At 37.3% G+C, this 18,233-nt stretch overlaps 1 long non-coding RNA gene across 1 annotated transcript in view; it reads left to right on the forward strand.

The window, feature by feature from the left end:
* LOC143269330 (uncharacterized) overlaps window positions 1-18,233 on the forward strand; it is a 74,845-nt gene that overhangs the window by 25,916 nt on the left and 30,696 nt on the right. The window contains exons 2-3 of the long non-coding RNA XR_013045726.1: window positions 8,965-9,049; window positions 10,149-10,280. This is a non-coding gene — a long non-coding RNA (uncharacterized LOC143269330). The remainder of the gene's footprint in view (window positions 1-8,964; window positions 9,050-10,148; window positions 10,281-18,233) is intronic.

Consider the following 18,233-nt stretch of genomic DNA (forward strand, 5'->3'; position numbering starts at 1 on the left):
CCCCTAAGTTTGTTTTCTGTGTCCAGCTTCTGCTGGTGCTGCATGCAGCCTACCATTAAAAAACGGCTTGTTTACCCTGCGAGAGTCCCTTGGAACAAACTAAAACTTTATTGGCCAGTGGTGTGTGGGATCCCCGGAGATGGCAGCCAGGAAGCCCTGGCTGCAGTAAGAGGTCTGTTGAAGAGCTGGGGAGGAGACAGGGCCTTTGGATTTGGAAGTGAGGAGGGAGAGGTGAGGATCTGCAGTTAGCCTGCCTGCTTCCCTGATTCCAGTAGCCTGTGGGTTCCCACGGAGTACCTCTGGAGCTGGAGAACTTACCTTCTCTTTAATTTTGTTAGTCTTATTTAGGCACTCTAACATTAAATATTTAAAACCTAGTTTAACTTACTAAACATGTACAAGTATTTTTTTTTTTACTTTTTTGGGGGATTTCATATGTGTATGCAATAAGTATTATGTTGTCCACCCTGTTTCTATTCTGCAATTCTCCCTAGATGTCCTTCCACACACTTATGGAGGAGACATATCCGAAGAATTATTTCATAGATAGGTAAATCTTTTCTCTTGAGTGGCGTGGCTTGTACTAGTATTTTCCAGTAAGTTCTCCATCAAATGTGTAGTAAGCAATAAATAAGTAAGCTCCCGTAAAAGAATCTTTCACCAAGGTTCATAGCTTCCCTTGTGCAGGTAGAATTGATGTCATTGAGATGACATTCATTTTTCCCTCCTCAGTGCCTATAATTGTTCATTTACTTAGATCAGAAACAGGTACCAAATAGTTTCTTGTAGTACAGGCCTACAGGAAATCTCTGTACAGGCCTATGGAGATCTCTGCTTTTTATCACAGACAATGAGTCTAATGCCCCCAAAAACGTACACAGAAATGCAGGGTTTTTACTACTTATAAATTATTTAAATATTCATTTTGAATGTTTTCCTGCATGCTATGATAAAAATCAGTCATTTTCTAACTACTACAGCACACTGAAAACCGGACTGAAATGAGAATTGTCATACATTATGTGACTGCTAGTTAATCAATGCAGTGTTCGATTTCGTCACAGCAGATTATTGTTGTAAACATAGTCACACAAAAACCAGAGACTTTGAAAGAGTTACAGAATCCTGCAGAGCTAGAGGGGAAAGGAGATATGACTGTTAATTTGCAAGTGATCTGGATCTTTTATCCTTGTCTCTCTCTACACGCATCTCATAATACTTCACAATCACTAACAGCTAATACAGAAAAATCCATCTTTTACATACAAACAATTTTTTTTTTTTTTTTTTTTGGTTTTTCGAGACAGGGTTTCTCTGTGTAGCTTTGCGCCTTTCCTGGAACTTACTTGGTAGTCCAGGCTGGCCTCGAACTCACAGAGATCCGCCTGGCTTTGCCTCCTGAGTGCTGGGATTAAAGGCGTGTGCCACCACCGCCCGGCACAAACAATTTTAAGGAAATTTCACAGTCATACAATATTTTAGAAAAAGTTAAAAAAAAAATGTAAATAGTGTCATAAGAGAAAAAGCTCACTAAATATTACTAGAATAAACATCATCCAGTATTGCAATATTCACACCACCACCTAAAATAACAGCAGCCAAAGTGTTAATGCAGCAATTTCCAGTGAAATAAAGGATGAGAATGATAAGGACTCTTCATAGTTGTACAGGCTGCAGTAGGAGATGAGCACTCAACCAGATAGCAAGAATAACTGGGAGAAGCCACGAAGGAAATACAAATAAAACAATTCCAGAAACACCACTTACATTTCAGAAAGCAAAAGGAAACAAAGTAATGAGTTTGAAAGACAGGGAAATGTAAATCAGTATGCATATAAATTAAAAAGAAACAAACTAGACAAAATGAAAATATCTGTGTGTGGTGATATTGTGTCCCCCAATATATTGTGACCCTAATAAACTTATCAGAGAACAGAACAGCCACTAGATAGACATAGAGGCCAGAAAATGGTGGCACACACACCTTTAATTCTAGCATTCAAGAGGCAGAAATCCATAAGGATTTGAGTTCAAAGCCACACTGGAAACAGCCAGGCATGGTGACTCACACTTTTAATCCCAGGAAGTGATGGCAGGAAGCAGAAAGGTTTACAAGGCATGAGGACCAGGAACTAGAGCCCTTTTAAGCTTTTAGGCTATTAGCAGTAGTTCAGCTGAGATCCATTCGGATGAGGACTCAGAGACTTCCAGTTTGAGGAAACAGGATCAGCTGAGGAATTGGCGATGTGAGGTTAGCTGTGGCTTGTTCTGTTTCTCTGGTCTTTCCACGTTCACCCCAATACCTGGCTCTGGGTTTGTTTTTACTTAATAAGACCTTTTAAAATTCGTGTTACATCTATGCTGTTAAGAAAGATTCTGAACTACAGCTATATCTCTTCCATATTGAATGATCACATTACAGATCACATTTTCCCAGGAAAATAAGGATTCACTTGGGAAAAAAAACAAAAACAAAAACAAACAAAGTCTACCCATTCAGTTAAAAAATGAAAGCAATGAAGATTACATCACATACACGAGAAAGGCAGCATTGCATAAAGCATTCCACACGACTCTCCATGTTGTTTGTTTGTTTGTTTGTTTTTGAGACAGGGTTTCTCTGTGTAGTTCTGGTGGCTGTCCCGGATCTCGCTCTGTAGACCAGGCTGGCCTCGAACCCACAGAGATCCGCCTGGCTCTGCCAAAGCAAGCCATTCCACCAGCTCCTCGATCTCTGATTGCTGGGTTCCAAAATAGGGAAAAAACAAATGTTCTTAAGTCAATCAGTGTCAGGGACTTACGGCAGAACCACTAATTCTGCCAGACTAATAAACTAAATGAGATAGTGTGGCTAAGGTAGTCAAACTAAAGAGTAGACGGAAACATCTTTTAATAATTTAAGAACAAAATCTCCCAGAACAAAAACATAAAAATTATGAAAAAAAAAAAAACCCAAAAAACAAAAAAAAAAACTAGGCTTACTACTACTGTATAACAGTGTCAACAATTTAGGTCTGTCAAGTGCCACCATATACAAAATTAGTAACTAGATGCCAAATTGAGTTTTTTTTCTCACATACAGAAGTTCCATGCCATTAATAAAGACAAGTCTAAAATAAGCCAGCAAAGCATATTGTTCATTTTTACCAGAAATTTAGATCCAATGGCTTTTAACTATATAAGCAATATTTACTCTTAACCAGAGTTTGAAAAACTATCAACTCAATTATTACTTTTTAATCCTAACATTAACAGAATTTAAATAGTAAAATACATTTGATTTTTCAAGGCTCTAGTGAAGTAGGACACTGGATACAGAATCTGATTAACTGCAGAGAACAAGTTTGCAATTTGAAATGAAGTTCAAGCATATTTACTCTTTCACCTACAATACTTGGTCCCGTATACATGCCAGCATATCTTTGCAACAATATGCATAAATACTTGTTCATTGTAGCATCCATCATTAAATAATCTCTACTTCTAAATTAAGAGGAGTGATAAGATTAAACCATAATGCTTCTACTCAATGTGATGTTATGAGCTAGAAACAAATGAACAAAAACGGCTTCTACACTTGATGATGGTGGCACACGCCTTTAATTCCAGCACTTTAATTCCAGAGGTAGGCAGGTCTATGTAAGTTGGAGACCAGCATGATCTACAGTGCGAGTTCTGGGGCCAACAGTAGTGTTACGTACAGAAATTCTGTCTCGAAAACAAAACAACAACAACAAAAAACAACCAAACAAACAAAAACTGCTTCTAAATATTAAAATATTAATGTGAAAATAAATCCATGATCTGTGTACACGTGTATGGAACAGTGTACATGACTTGCTCCATATATATATATATATATATATATATATATATATATATATATATATATAACAAAAGGGGGTAAATTATATGTACACTTTTACACTCATTTACCTGTTGGTTCCTTTTAGTTGAAGAAACATTAAAAATACAAATGCATACAGGGATGTATATAGACACACACTCATGAAACACACACATAGACACCAGAAGAAACACACAATTTCATGAATAATCAATTCATAAACAAGAAGAAGAGGTTCTACAATGAAAACTGAACAGCAAAACCTTTAAATTATTTCAGTAGACATAGTGACTATATTCCACTTGAGTAATATACAGAATGTGTCATTCGATTAAACTAAAATTAGTAGTGATGATTGAGGCATTTCTGCAGATATCCTTATTCATTTGGAAGTAACTGCCTCCGGCACCTGATCCATGAAAAAATTGACTTTTCTATCTCAGAAATTCAACTATGAAAGAAAGATGTATGTAAAGCCACTTCTAGAAGGCACCAACTAATTTTTTAAGTCCAATAAAATCTATTATTCAGTGTGCTCCACTATTGTTCTGATAATAATTTTATGACCACATCAAAATTTGATTGTGGAAATAAAATTATTATTGAGCAAACTGGCGATGTTTCCTGAGTCATTTAAAACAGTTGCTTCCACCGAAGATATTAGTGACTCCTTTGGTGTAACTGGAGCATAATCGATGTACAAATTTGGAGTAAGTTTTCTTGAGTCTGCTGTTTTCAAAACAAGTCATGGTAGGAGCAGAAGAGTCATCAATTTTTTTTTCAAAAGATTAACAGTCAATTAGATGGCAGCCAACCAAAATAAGATGTGTATTGGAGGTGTTAGCCTATTCCTTACCTAATGAGGGGTCCTTCTGTGTTATCATGAGTACCCCAGAGAAGAAATAGGTGCCAAATATTTGTCCCTGGGGGCCGCTCTCAACAGTCACAGAAGTTCTTGAGTTGCCTAGCAGGATTATTCTGATAGTTTATCGCAGATTCTTAATTCTCTAAGAAAACATTAACAAGTGGCTTCTAATTGGCCTCCTGCAATGGTTAAAGATTAACCAAAGGGGGCCTATTTGGACAGGAAGCATTCTGATTAGATCTAGAGAATTCCTCCTGAAACAAAATGGAGTAGGGAGTTCAAACCTAATGGACATTGTTTTAGAAATTAAAGCATACTCCTGTTTGTGAAAGTTTTACGCATGATAGGTTTTAACTGAATACAAGGACTGGAACTATTCACTTCTTGTACTTGCTCAGTATTCCAAATGTAAGTAAAAGCTGATAACCATAAAGATTTAATGCATGCATTAGCTCCATATCAAACCCTAGAAATAAAATGACATTCATGGCATCTCTCTTCTCATCTTTCTCCTTATTAAAATCAATGAGGTAGAGGAACATGCAAATGACAGGAACAGATCATAGGGTTGATTTATTGATGAACAACTGAACGATTAATCTCGTCTCAGAACAGACTGTAAGTTATAAAGGAGAATCACCAAATCAAGAGAAGGCTGAAGATTCTATACCTCAACAATACCACAGAATTAAGATAAAGAGAGTTTAGGAGGCTCAGGTAACAGAAGGAAGCCATAATGCAGATGATGTCATATAACTGAGGGCTCAGTCTGCCATGTACCTGCTAAGAACATCAGGTCTATTTAATACGTTTGATAGTTTGAATAATCCAAAAGAAGTTTATTGAATTATCCTCAAAAGGGATTGAGGTACCTTCCTCGCTCCTCTCATCTGTGTCCTGGCAACTCGCTGTGCCGCATCCTCATATGACGATGATATTCTGTATGTCCGGAGGCCAATCACATAGACCAACAATCCACAGGCTGGAGCCTTACAACTGTGAGCCAAATTAAGTCTTTTCTTTTCATGTTAATGATCTTTGGCATTTCCTTAAAGCCACTGAAAAGTAAATAATAATAATAATAATAATAATAATAATAATAATAATAATAATAAATAATAATAATAATGGTATACTAGTATTAAAAGTAAACATTAGAGGAAAAGAAACATTTTGGGAAGGACTGAGGTTTAAAATTTACTTCTATTTATGTTGAATTTAAAAGTTGTATTGGCAGCATTAAAAGAGTAGACTGCATTTAAACAAACCTTGACATGGGAGAGTACAAAATTACAGATATGCATTTGGAGGCCATTGTTTTGATGTCATAACTAGGAGCTGGAGGGATCTGGGGATGGGGTTAAGGCTGAGGGCAGTAAGTAAACAACTGATTCTAACTCAAAATGGCCAAAAGAGAAAACAGGAGAGAGGCTGGTTGTTTAGGGAAGATAGAATCACATTAAAAACAAGCCTAGGTTCACTAAAAATAAAAAGTGATAATGATTACTATTTCAGAAGCTCTAGAAAGACTTTGTGGGAAAATGAGAATAACATGAGGAGCAATAAAGGAAAACACCCAATACCATCTTCTGGCTGCAGGGTGTACAGGCACACACACACACACACACACACACACACACACACGTGAACTGGGGCTGGGGAAGCTTCAAAGAACTACTTCTAAGTATTCAATCCTGTCAATCCTGTGCTTGTGCTTCTATATTGTTTCTCTCTCTCTCTCTCTCTCTCTCTCTCTCTCTCTCTCTCTCTCTCTCTCTCTCTCATTTGGTTTTTCAAGACAGGGTTTCTCTGCGTAGCTTTGGAGCCTTTGGAGCCTTTCCTGCGACTCACTCTGTAAACCAGCCTCACGGAGATCTGCCTCCCAAGTGCTGGGATTAAAGGCATGTGCCACCACTGCTCTGCTTTGCTTCCTCTTTCTCTTAATGCTTTGTGTATTCCCTGACTCAAAGCATGTAACCAAGTGCCTGTCAAATGACAACAGACACTGAAAATCATCATAAAAGACTGTGCTAAAAAAAAAAGCAACCCAACAAAACAATGTTGAACTCACGAATGTCAGGTAGCTACTGAATACAATGAAATTATTCAAACCAGGTCATTTATATCTCTTTAGACTTACAGCCAAAAGGAAGTGCTGAATGTTAGCGATTGAAGAGATAAGGAAATTAAAGCTTTAGAGCTGAAATATTTCCCCTGTGTCACATTGCATGTCATGGTAGAGTACAAATCGGAACATATGTCTTTCTGGTACCAACATCAGCGTTCTTTAGGATATGTTATTTGATACCCTTGTAAACTTTGAAAGTCTTCATTTTATACCTGGAAATTCTATATACTTTAATCGGAAAAATAAGTGTTTTTATATGAATTGATACATTTGATTATGTATATGACTGATAGTTTGTTGCATATACTACAATTCTTTCTATATTGGTCTTGAATGCTGTTGGTAAAATAATCTATTGGCTAACAGGAAGATTAGGTTCTAAATGGGTTCCTTATTTCCAAATGTAATGCAAATTAGTTGCATTCTCATTACCAATTAACATTATTTTCTTATTATTAACAGCAGCTATCTACTCTAAAATGTAAACGGAAATCTAAGAGGAAGATTAATACTCAGCAGAGATTTCTTCTTTATAACTATGAATATATTAATATACAGGCCTTATAATATAGATATCAAAAACTGCTAATATTTTTCCCATATAAAAACGTAAATTAATAGAGACAAACCAGTAAGATGGCTCAGTGAGCAAAGGCCCTTTATGTCAATCAAGTCTGATGATATAAGTTCAGTTCCAAGAGCCAAATGGTGGATGGGGAGAACCAGCTCTCACAACCTGTCCTGTGGCCTCCACACATGCACTATGACATCTCCACCCCTGACAATCACACTAGAAAGTAAATAAATAAATGCAAAACACAAATTTTAATTAAACTTAAGAATATTGGTAGCTTATTTCTACTTGTTTCTTCACTTGCTTAGTAAAAAGTGGAAGCCAGAAGAATAAAATCAAAACTTAACACTACTATATTTTTGAAAAAGTAATCTCACACTTACAACTATAACCTATTATGATATATGAGTTATTAAGTTATGAAAATTCAGATATTTTTGTTCTGTGCACTTATTTGTATATAATAAATTTATATAATATAAATATATAGTTAGACATTTTCTGTTGAAATATCAGGATGCCGTGTTGTTGTTTGGGTATGAGTTTCCCTCAGAAATGCTTATATGTTGAAGGTTTATTCCCTAGCTGGTGGCTCTACTGAGAGATGATGGTATCCTGAAGTTCTTCCTATCATCCACAAATTAATTTAAGTTCATACTAAATTACCTAATAGGAGGTAGGATCAGGATAAAGGAATTAGGTCTCTAATCACTGAGAGCATATCACCACAGGATATTCTGTGGCTGGGTTCATTCTCTTCCTGCCCCACTAACCCCCCCTTCTCTTTCTCTCTCTGACACACACACACACACACACACACACACACACACACACACACACACGCCTCCTTTCTGTTCTGCGATAAACCATCTTACTCCCTCATACCTTTCCACCATAATGTATTACATCCCTGCACTCTTAAGTGAGGGAGACAGACAGCTGACCACAGACTGAAAACTTTGAAACTCTGATTCAAAATAAAATTCCTCCTCTTTTGTGTTTTTTTTTAGATCAAACATTTATAGCAACCATTATGACCTTCCAAATATGCAGTGACTATCAGAATTGCTATGACAAATGTTTGTATTTAAGCTTTCTTAGTATAATATATAAATAAAAACTTGCAATGGATTTATTCCTTAAATGCAAAGAGTGTTTATAATAAAAATTCCCAGTGGTGACAACGAACTATCAATCAGTGCTATCATTAAAGCAGGAGTATTTAAATTAGCTAAAATGAAATCATTTGCTGCTGCACATATGCTTGTTTTTGCTCACTCGCAGCTCCTAGATTGGCAATTAGTTTAGAGCACACAGGATAATCTCCTTTAAAGACTTTTACTTTAGGAGTTAGCAAAATTGCCGGGAAGTGACTGAGGAAAAATACAGAAAACATGAACTGAGATGAACGACATGAGCGATCATAAAGGTAAAACTTACAGAAGTCAGTGTTCAGGGTTATCACACATATTAATCTTTCTTGGAATTTGGGAGGAGAATTGTGTGAGAACAAATCATGTGACAACGTCAATTGTAAATTGTTTTTACAGTTGGCTCAGCCCCTCCAGAGAAAGGACTAAGAATTAGAATGTTTTAAAAGTACTTTCAGCTACTTCTCTAAAGTGAGCACTCCAGGTAATATCTGTCAAATGTGTAAATTATCACTGTAGTCTATCCTTGGCACAAAATACTTTCCTAGAAGTGTGTGCGCGCGTGCGTGCGTGCGTGCGTGCGTGCGTGCATGCGTGCGTGTGTGTCTGTGTCTGTGTCTGTGTCTGTGTCTGTGTCTGTGTCTGTGTGTATGTGAAAATCCAATGAAGTGTTTCCTGGGGTATTAGTGATCACAATATGTTCACTGAATCAGTGTGGTAGATTCCAAATTGCTAGAGAAATATAGATTTGTTCCTGGTTATACCTTGTTTCACTGCATTCAAGGGTACAATCCTAGATGTCTGTTTTCCCATTTTATCATTCCATAGAAAATGAAATAGAAATAATGAACCGACAGAATATTTCTTGAAATGTCAAATATAGCAGGAATTAGGTCTCTATGAGGCTCAGTGAATATACCCAGAAACCACAAGCAGTATTAGAGAATGAAGTATTAATTTAGAATGAGGTTCTAGATGTTTCCAGATGTTTCAGTGGAGATTGCTGAGGTTTTGTTTTGTTTTATTCTTCTCTGTAGTCTTTATTCCACTTGCTTAGTCCAGTATGTACTCACCGCTCAATCCAGTAACCAAAAATATCAACCTTTTTATGTATCTACTTCTGTTATTACCCCCTAAGACAACTAGAATCCCCACCCCAGGAACTATCAGTTATTTGTAGAACTAGATGTGCTTTTAAAACTTTTTTAACCAGAAAAAAAAAATATGTATTTCCCAAGCATATTGTAAATACATCTACATGTGAAACAAATCACATAAAATGAGTTATCAGCTAAAATTTTCCTCTGAGATCGTTTGAAACCCAAATCAAATTTGGCCAAAATGCAGAAGATCTCGTTTTCTTTAGCCTAAAATACGTAGCAGTTAAATTCCACAGAGAGATTTGGCAAAGCAGTAATATGTTTCTAACCAGGGCCTAATTTCTTGTTATTACCAGTGGTTTCTTTTCAAAGTTTTACAGTCAGCACATTGTAAAAGGCATTTGGGGAGCAACTGAACTCACTCTCTGCCAAGTCTAAATTGGGATTTCATTCTTGGTAGCTTATCTACACATATCTTTACAGGCATCCTGTTCCCAGACTGTGGTAAACAAAAACAAGCAGGTATCAGACAAGAAAAACAGTCTGTCATCATCATCTTCATTTTCCAGCTTGCTTTCTTATGCCCAAGAGTGAACAAGCCAACGCACAATGAAAGTAAGTACAGACCCAGAGGAATGAACTACACAGTGTCTTACCATGCTGTAAGCTTGAGAGCGAAACACACACAAAGATTTAGAGCTTATCAGTTGTTCTAAAAGATTCGGGGCTGCTCATACAGCTTAGCCTTAGGCAGGGCCCTTCGATTCAGATTCCAAAAGGTTTCAAGATGCCAACTGACTGAGATATATGTCTATTCTTATTTTATAAGCATAAGAATCTACTAGGAACCAGGCATAGTGATAGACGTTATGCACGTAAAGTTGAATAAATTATATGTTCTGACACATTATCATAAGAGCCAGAGGACCAAGACATCTGCTGTGAGACAGTATCATCTTTAAAAAATAAATAAAAAGGACCGAGTGGGAAGGCTAGGGAGGAAGATTTACATATGGGAGGTTTTGGGGAGGCATGGAAGGTAAATTTGATCAAAGTAAACTATTTTCAAAGAACTAATAAATAAGCTGCTAAAAGAGAGGTAATTCCTGTGATTAATTAAACCGGTCTTATGTTTTTTTGTTTTTTTTTTTAAGCTGGCATGTGATTCTTTATGTAAATGTCAGTGCATCATAGATGAAAGAGAATGAAAAGTCATAATTCAAAATATTTGACCAGGAGTAGCAAAATATAACATATAACATAACATACAACCAACCTACAGTCAGTTCTTACAAGCAGAGTTTTATCAGAATACAGACACACTGCTCATTAACTTCTGTTCACAACCATCTGTGTATGACAAAGCCAGAGTTGGGTAGTTGGCATAGATACCTCATGGATCAAACCTTCAAAGATTTCTAATTTGTCTCTTCACAAAGTTTTCTAATCTGCTATCACTCTGCTAAAGAAATTCACTGCTGGCTACCCTGCTAATATACATCTTCTCCATCCTCAAAGGGAATCATCACTAATACATTTAACTCTGCTGAACTGCAAGGAACCTGCTTGAAGATATTATTCTCTTTTCATATTTCCTATTAGTTACTTCATATTTTCCTTTTGGTATTCATACATAATAACAATCCTTTTACTTTTCTGATAAGTTTGCTTAACAATGTATTATTCATAAATGTAACAGAAACTATTATGTTATTTAAAGCCTGCTCGTTTTATTAATTTCATAACCTCCTTTTTTGCCTTATTAATTTTAATGCTATATTAAATATTATCTATGCTCCTACACTGGAAAAAAGATCTTGGTGAAATGCTTGCAACAAATTCTAGCTAATAAGAACCAAGGCCAACCTAATATATATGGGAAAGATGATTAACTGACTTATAATTTATATTCCTGGTCTAGTGCTTTTGGCTGTAACTGATCTAAGGTGATAAATAACTGTTTAAATACTTTCATGATGCATTCTCAAGTTGGGAGGGAGGACAGAGGTGGAAGAGGTGGGCCCTGTGTTTGGTAAGATTTAAGACTGCTGTTATGGTAAAGGCACAACACAAAGAGGATGGGTCCATAGATGAAAGACAGAATTCGGTGGCTTATAACTCCCGCTGCCACACAGGGGAAGGAGGTTTGCTCCCTGGGAAGGAAAAACACCGGGTTGGAAATGGAGAAGCAGCTCATGTGTGGCCAGAGAGATAAGATTTCCTGTGTGCTAAGGTTTTTGTATGTTTGTTTTGTTTTTTGTTTGTTTGTTGTTTGTTGTTGTTGTTGTTGTTGTGACTGGCTAGCTTAATAATTTCTGGTGCTCCAGGACAATGGGGATTTCCCTGGTTCTCTAACACTTACCCCTGGGATAACTGAAGTTGATAGAGAGCAGAGTGGGGAAGTCTAAGGGAAATATGACTTAAGCATAGACATAAGCTGTTCCACTGCTCATGAAGTGAGAATTGACTTGTCAGCATCCAACCTCACACCTGAGTGAAGAAGTCATTTAAATAGATCAAAAATAGCACCAGTAAGATGACTAAGAGTATAAAAGTCCTTACTCTGATTGTTTGATAACCTGAATTCAGTCCTCAGAACCAGCAGTGGAGAGAGAACTGACTCACTTGCACACCTTCAGATGCGCGCGGGCGCATGCGCGTGCGCACACACACACACACACACACACACACACACACACACACACACGCTATATATATATATATATATATATATATATAGCGTGTGTGTATATATATGTATATATACACACACACACATAGTAAAGGAGGAGGAGGAAAAGGGGGATGATGATAACAATGAAAAGAATATAGAAACAATCAACAAACAATAGACACTGTATTTTGAAATCTGGATTTTTGGATTCAAGTGTGATTAAAAATACTTGCTAATGCTGTACATCTGAGCCAGTTATACAAACACCTAAAGCTTCAGTTTCTAGACCTTTAAACAACAAAAGAACAGCTAGATTTCAGAGTGTGTTGCATTATGAAATGAGTGATTCATAGAATGATTTTGGTGCCGCATCTGGTTCCTAGCAAGGACTCAGTGTGTGATATGAGTTATTATTATAGATATTTTCTCCAAGCCAACATTGAAGATACATTATTAAAACATCCTAACACAAAAAGTGCTATTCTAGAAAATGGGCTATCATGTAGGTCTGTCACTGTTTTTATGCATGCTTCTTTACTTATAGAAAAGCTAATGTGTATAAACTCTCTGTGATGCCTAAACACATTTTCTTTAACAGCTTGTTTGGATAAAGCTTTTCTGATGATCACATTATACTCATCTTGGAATTGGTTATACAGGGAATCTGAAGTAGTTGCTTATAATTTTGAAAATCACAGCTCAAGTAAAATTGCTTTCATTGATTTCTTTATAAAAATAAATAAGTAGCATATAATTTTACTCTTCTGCAATAGCCATAGTAACCTGGGTATAACTACGGTCTGTAACGTCTTTTAAAGCTTAAACATAAATTGATTTATTCACTTGCTCTTTTACTATATGAGGAAAGCAAAGACTAACTGTAAATAAAATATCACCTGAAGCTTCTGAAATACAACACATTCACATATTAGTTCTTCTTCTATTTTCTAAGTGTTCACTGTTGTGATGCCATATCTTGATTATTTAACATGTTTTTTAAAAAAACATATTAATATGAGAATGAACATTTCAGAGAAATAAAGCTTAGAGTTTTATGTATGTATACATTCATAAAAAGGAGATGAAATATATGATTTGTGTGTGTGTGTGTGTTAGTTGGTGCTACAGCTTAAATGTAGAGTGTCTCTTAGAAGCTCATGTGTTAGAGCTTGTGGTTCCCAATGGGGAACATTGCCTTGAACTTAGCTAGCCAGCATTGGGTAATTAAGAGCCTAGCTGCTTATTTGGTCTCTAGGTTCTGCTGAGAGACAAAGAAGTGAGGAATCTCAGGAACTTGAAGCCATGTGCCATCTCCTGAAGCCATGTGCCATCTCCTGCCATGCCTCCACAATGCCAGATTGTATCCCCTCAAACCATAAGTTCAAATAAATCTTTCTTCACTTCAGTTGCTTCTTGTCAATGATTTGGTGACCATGACAAGAATAAGCAGAGAACACAGTGCAAATGAGACCCTGACCGTCCAACTGCATCCATCTTACTTCATTGTTTCCAAACATGATCCTCCCTCCTTCAGAATGTTTCTGTGAAAGGAGCTAGAGAGATGGCTAAGCAGTTAAGAGAACTTGTGGCTTTGGCAAACATGGTTCACAACCAATCGTATCTCCAGTTCTAGGGATCCAACACCCTCCTTGGAACTCCAGAGGCAGCAGTCACTGGAAGCCTCGCCTAAGAAGATGACCTGTTAAGACTTCATATCCTCACTGCATTGTTTCTAGACCACCCCCAAGTGTCTTCTCCCAGTTTTTTAAGTATATCATTGTGATTCTCTGGATTTCCTCAGTGTCTGTTGTTATGTCTCCCATTTCATTTTGTATAGTCTCTCTCTATATATATATCAATTAGTTAATTTGGATAAGGGTTTGATTTTTCTGAAAGAAGCATTTTTTTGCCTCACAGATTTTTTTGTAATGTGTGTTTATTTCTGTTTTACTGATTTCAAGCTTGAGTTTGATCACATCTTACCATCCACTCCTTTTGGGTGTAAATTTTTTTCTCTCAGTTCTATAGCTTCCAGGTGTTCAAATAAGTTACTAGTATGAGATCTCTCTCTGTATTTCTTTTTTCAAAATGTAGGTACTTGGTGTTATGCATTTGCTTAGAGCCTCCTTCATTGTATCCTGTGTCCTGTAAGTCTGGGTATGTTGTATATGTATTTTAATTAATTTCTAAAAAGTTTTTAATTTCTTTATCTCTGTCTTGACCAATTTTTCATTCAGTAGTGAGGTGTTCAGTTTCCTGGAGTTCCTAAGTTGGTTTCCTACAGAACGTCTGCCCGAGTGGAGGTTAGCATAATGAGATGAAAAGGTTGAAAGAGAGTGGGAAGAGAAGGTCTGTGTGGCCCATTGGAGATGCAGATCAGGGAGGGAGAAAAGACGGCAGTAGGACTTAGGGCTGGGGATGAGACTGGGGGATTGGATTCGGAGGAAAGGAGGTATTAATGCAGTTAGCCTACTCATTTCCCTGGTGGGAATGGCCTGAGGATTTCCTGAGAATATGGGCTGGAATAAGTTGCTAGAATAAAGCAAGGAGTGCAGGCAAAGGTGGTTGGAGGAGAGGTTCCACAGTAATTTTTTAGAGATGATGCCGAGGGGAAGTTGAGTACACATCATGTGATCTATACCAGATCTGGATTAGACTGGTAAATTGGACCTTAAGGAATAGAGGGAGAGATAAAGATCTGCAGTTAGCCTACCTACTTCCATGGATGAGCTGCATAAAATAATTTTTAATAGAGTGTTGAACCAACATTAATTCTATAAGTACTTGCAATAAAAAAGTACCCTTAAGAATGGTGGATCTAAAACTACTGCAACCTAAGCAATTATTGTGTTTTCATATCCCTCAGATCAAACGCTGGGATTTTACAGAAAATTCATTAAAGTTCTAAAGAACTTTTAAAATAATCGCTTCGGGGAATAACCACTTATGGATAGGAGGTTTGCAAAAGAAGTTTTCGTTTAAGCATCTTGCCCAGGGAAAGAAAAGTTAAAGGCAGCTCCACCCTGAATACATGAGCAAACATTCCTGGAGGGATGGCCAAGATCAACAACATGTTCCTGGACTGCTGAACTTATTTCAGCACCCATTGGTTGGCCTGGTATCTGCACTGGCTGCTCATCTAGAGAGGTATTTATTCTCAGAAAAGAATGCACTTTTGGTTTCTAACGTCACATTTACTTCAATTGGGGAAGCACCGAAAATGATGTGATGAAATCATATTTTTGTAGCAGTTATTTTCATTATTCAAGTCGTATTTTACATAGTCAATAAATGACATTGGACTGACGACAAACCACAATGCATGCAGAGAATATTCTTTCCCTCCAAATAATAAGTAAACACCTAAAGATTGTGCTTTCCATGGGACCCAAAGTTTTAGTGCACAACAGGACATGCATATTCTCTCAGGTCAGTTTTCGAACTGGTGTCATCTTCTTCTCTATCTCTCCTCATTTCTGGGGTCCTCATAAAATTTGCATTGTTTCAGAAGGACCATGCCCATAATGCATCAAAATGAAAGTCCTAAACAGGAAATCTTGGACTTAAAATCCATTTTTACAGAACAATGAAGTGACTTCTGATGACAGAGCTCTACCCATAGATCAGTGCATTCCTCAACTCTCATCAAAGAAGCTTATTGCAGTAAATGCTGATCAGCACAGTGACCCACCATTGGACAATGTGCATAGAGCTAGAAATAGCAGAGTGCTCAGGTCTCAATGGGATGTCTTTATCACAAACTTTCCCTCTGAGCTCAAGAATCTATGTGGAAGAGGAGCGAGGAAGATTTTAAGAGCCAACAGTAGTGGATGGCTATAAAGAAGCAGCAGGTTAGATGAGCATATGAACTCACAGAGGCTGAGGGAGAACACACAAACGCTTACACAAGCTCAAGCCAGACAAAATCCCACCACGGAGAAGACAGTGTGGTCATATTGTCCCCTAACTAGCCAACAACTACTGTTATCAATTGATAGTTGTCAGGATAGGGCAAGTCAGTTTTCTTCAATGGAGTGGCATTGGGTAAACCAATCACACTTTATGGCAGACCCTATACATACATGTCCAGGAGTAGCTGATCAGCACAAATTAGACTCCTTTTTTTTTTCAGTGTTTACCACCCCCCCAATTTTTTTGTTTTGATATTTTTGTTGTTGTTGTTGTTGTTGTTGTTGTTATGTTGTTCTAAGAGAGAGAAAGAACATGAAGCTTGGTGAGGAGAAAGTTGAGAGTGCCGGAGCAGAATTGGGGAATGGAAAAGAATGTGATATTGTATGAAATTCTTAAAGAATTATTCTTAAGAAATAGAGACTCTCCCAGACCGAGCCAAGCGTCCCTGCATAGGTCCCAGGATTCAAACAGCCAACTCATGCAACTAGCTCAGGACCCGGCAACAACACACAGCTGCCTCCCAAACAGATCAAGCCAAATGACTGTCTCACCTGTCTCACCCTTGATCTGGAGGAGGTGGGAATGGGGGGTGGGTTGGGGGGAGGTGGAGGGGGGCGAGAGTGGGAGAACAGGGGAATCTGTGGCTATTATGTTGAACTAAATGACGTTGTAAAATAAATTTACTTAAAAAAAGAAAAGAAATAGAGACTCATGGAAATAAATAAAGTCTGCTTTTAGAGAGGCATCTTTTATTCTTCACTGACTCATGTGTGTTGTCTATGCTCTGATATAGTTGAGTCTATGTTAAGAGATATCTAAAAAGTTTTTAGAGAAAACTTTTGAGAAAGTCTCACTATGTAGGTCTAGCTGGCCTGGAATTTTCTATGTAGACTATGTTAATCTCAAACTCACGGAGACCTGCCTATCAAATACTAAGATGAAAGGTATGTGCCACCTCATCTGGCTTCTAAAACCTTGGTTATCCAGCACCAAATGCTCAGCCCTGAAATCGTACATGCAACTAACAATATAGAGATCGAGCCAGTTATATTTATGAATATATATGTATATGTATATAACAACTAATGAAAAAAGTCATCATGAATTTGAAAAGGGATAAAGGAGTAGTTTATGGGAGAGTTTGGAGGAAGGAAAGGGAAGGGGAAAATGAGGTAATTATATTAAATTTGAAAATCAAAGAAATAATTAAAAAATGGTTTATATGTCTACCCAAACAGTTCATTTAGTTAGACATTTTGTCTTCAATTTTGGTGCTGGGAATTGAAGCCAGTGTCTTGACACAAGATCACCATGGGTTCTGCTTTTGAGATGCCCCCCCCCTCGACACACACGCACAAAAATTAACATATTTGTTTCTTAGTAGATTGAATTTCCAAATGAGCATACATAATAGTAAATTGGTGTTTCTGCATTTACAGCGACTGGCTCCTGCAGTTTAAAAAATCTTGAAAGGCAATTCTGAAAGTTAGAAGGAAGCTACTGTTTCTATATAATTTTTCAAAGTTATTACAGAATAGAGCTCTTTGATTGCTTTCTCATAGAAAAAGAACTTAGAGTAAAATTTAATGATAATTTCTGTGTTTCAAACTCTTTATGGGGCAAGAACAATTCAATAAAATTCTCGCTGCATAAACAGAGAGACTTGAGTTTGGATCACCAGCACCCATATAAAAAAATGAGTGCTTTGGCTCATGCCTGTATTTCCAACATTGTGGCAATAGAGACATGAAGTTCTCTGAGATTTGCTGGCCAATCTAGTTGAGTAATATACTCAATGGGAGTCATCTTCAAAATTAAGATAGGGCTGGGGAGATGGCTCAACAGTTAAGAGCACAGGCTACCCTTCTAGGGCCTGAGTTAGATTCCTAGCACCCACAAGGCAGCTCGAAGCCATCTGTAAGTCTATCCAGTTCCTCTGGGTCTGACACCTTCTGGCCTCCAGAAGCACTATGGTACGCAGG

Source organism: Peromyscus maniculatus, chromosome 18 (assembly GCF_049852395.1).
Source record: "Peromyscus maniculatus bairdii isolate BWxNUB_F1_BW_parent chromosome 18, HU_Pman_BW_mat_3.1, whole genome shotgun sequence".
Classification (NCBI taxonomy): domain Eukaryota; kingdom Metazoa; phylum Chordata; class Mammalia; order Rodentia; family Cricetidae; genus Peromyscus; species Peromyscus maniculatus.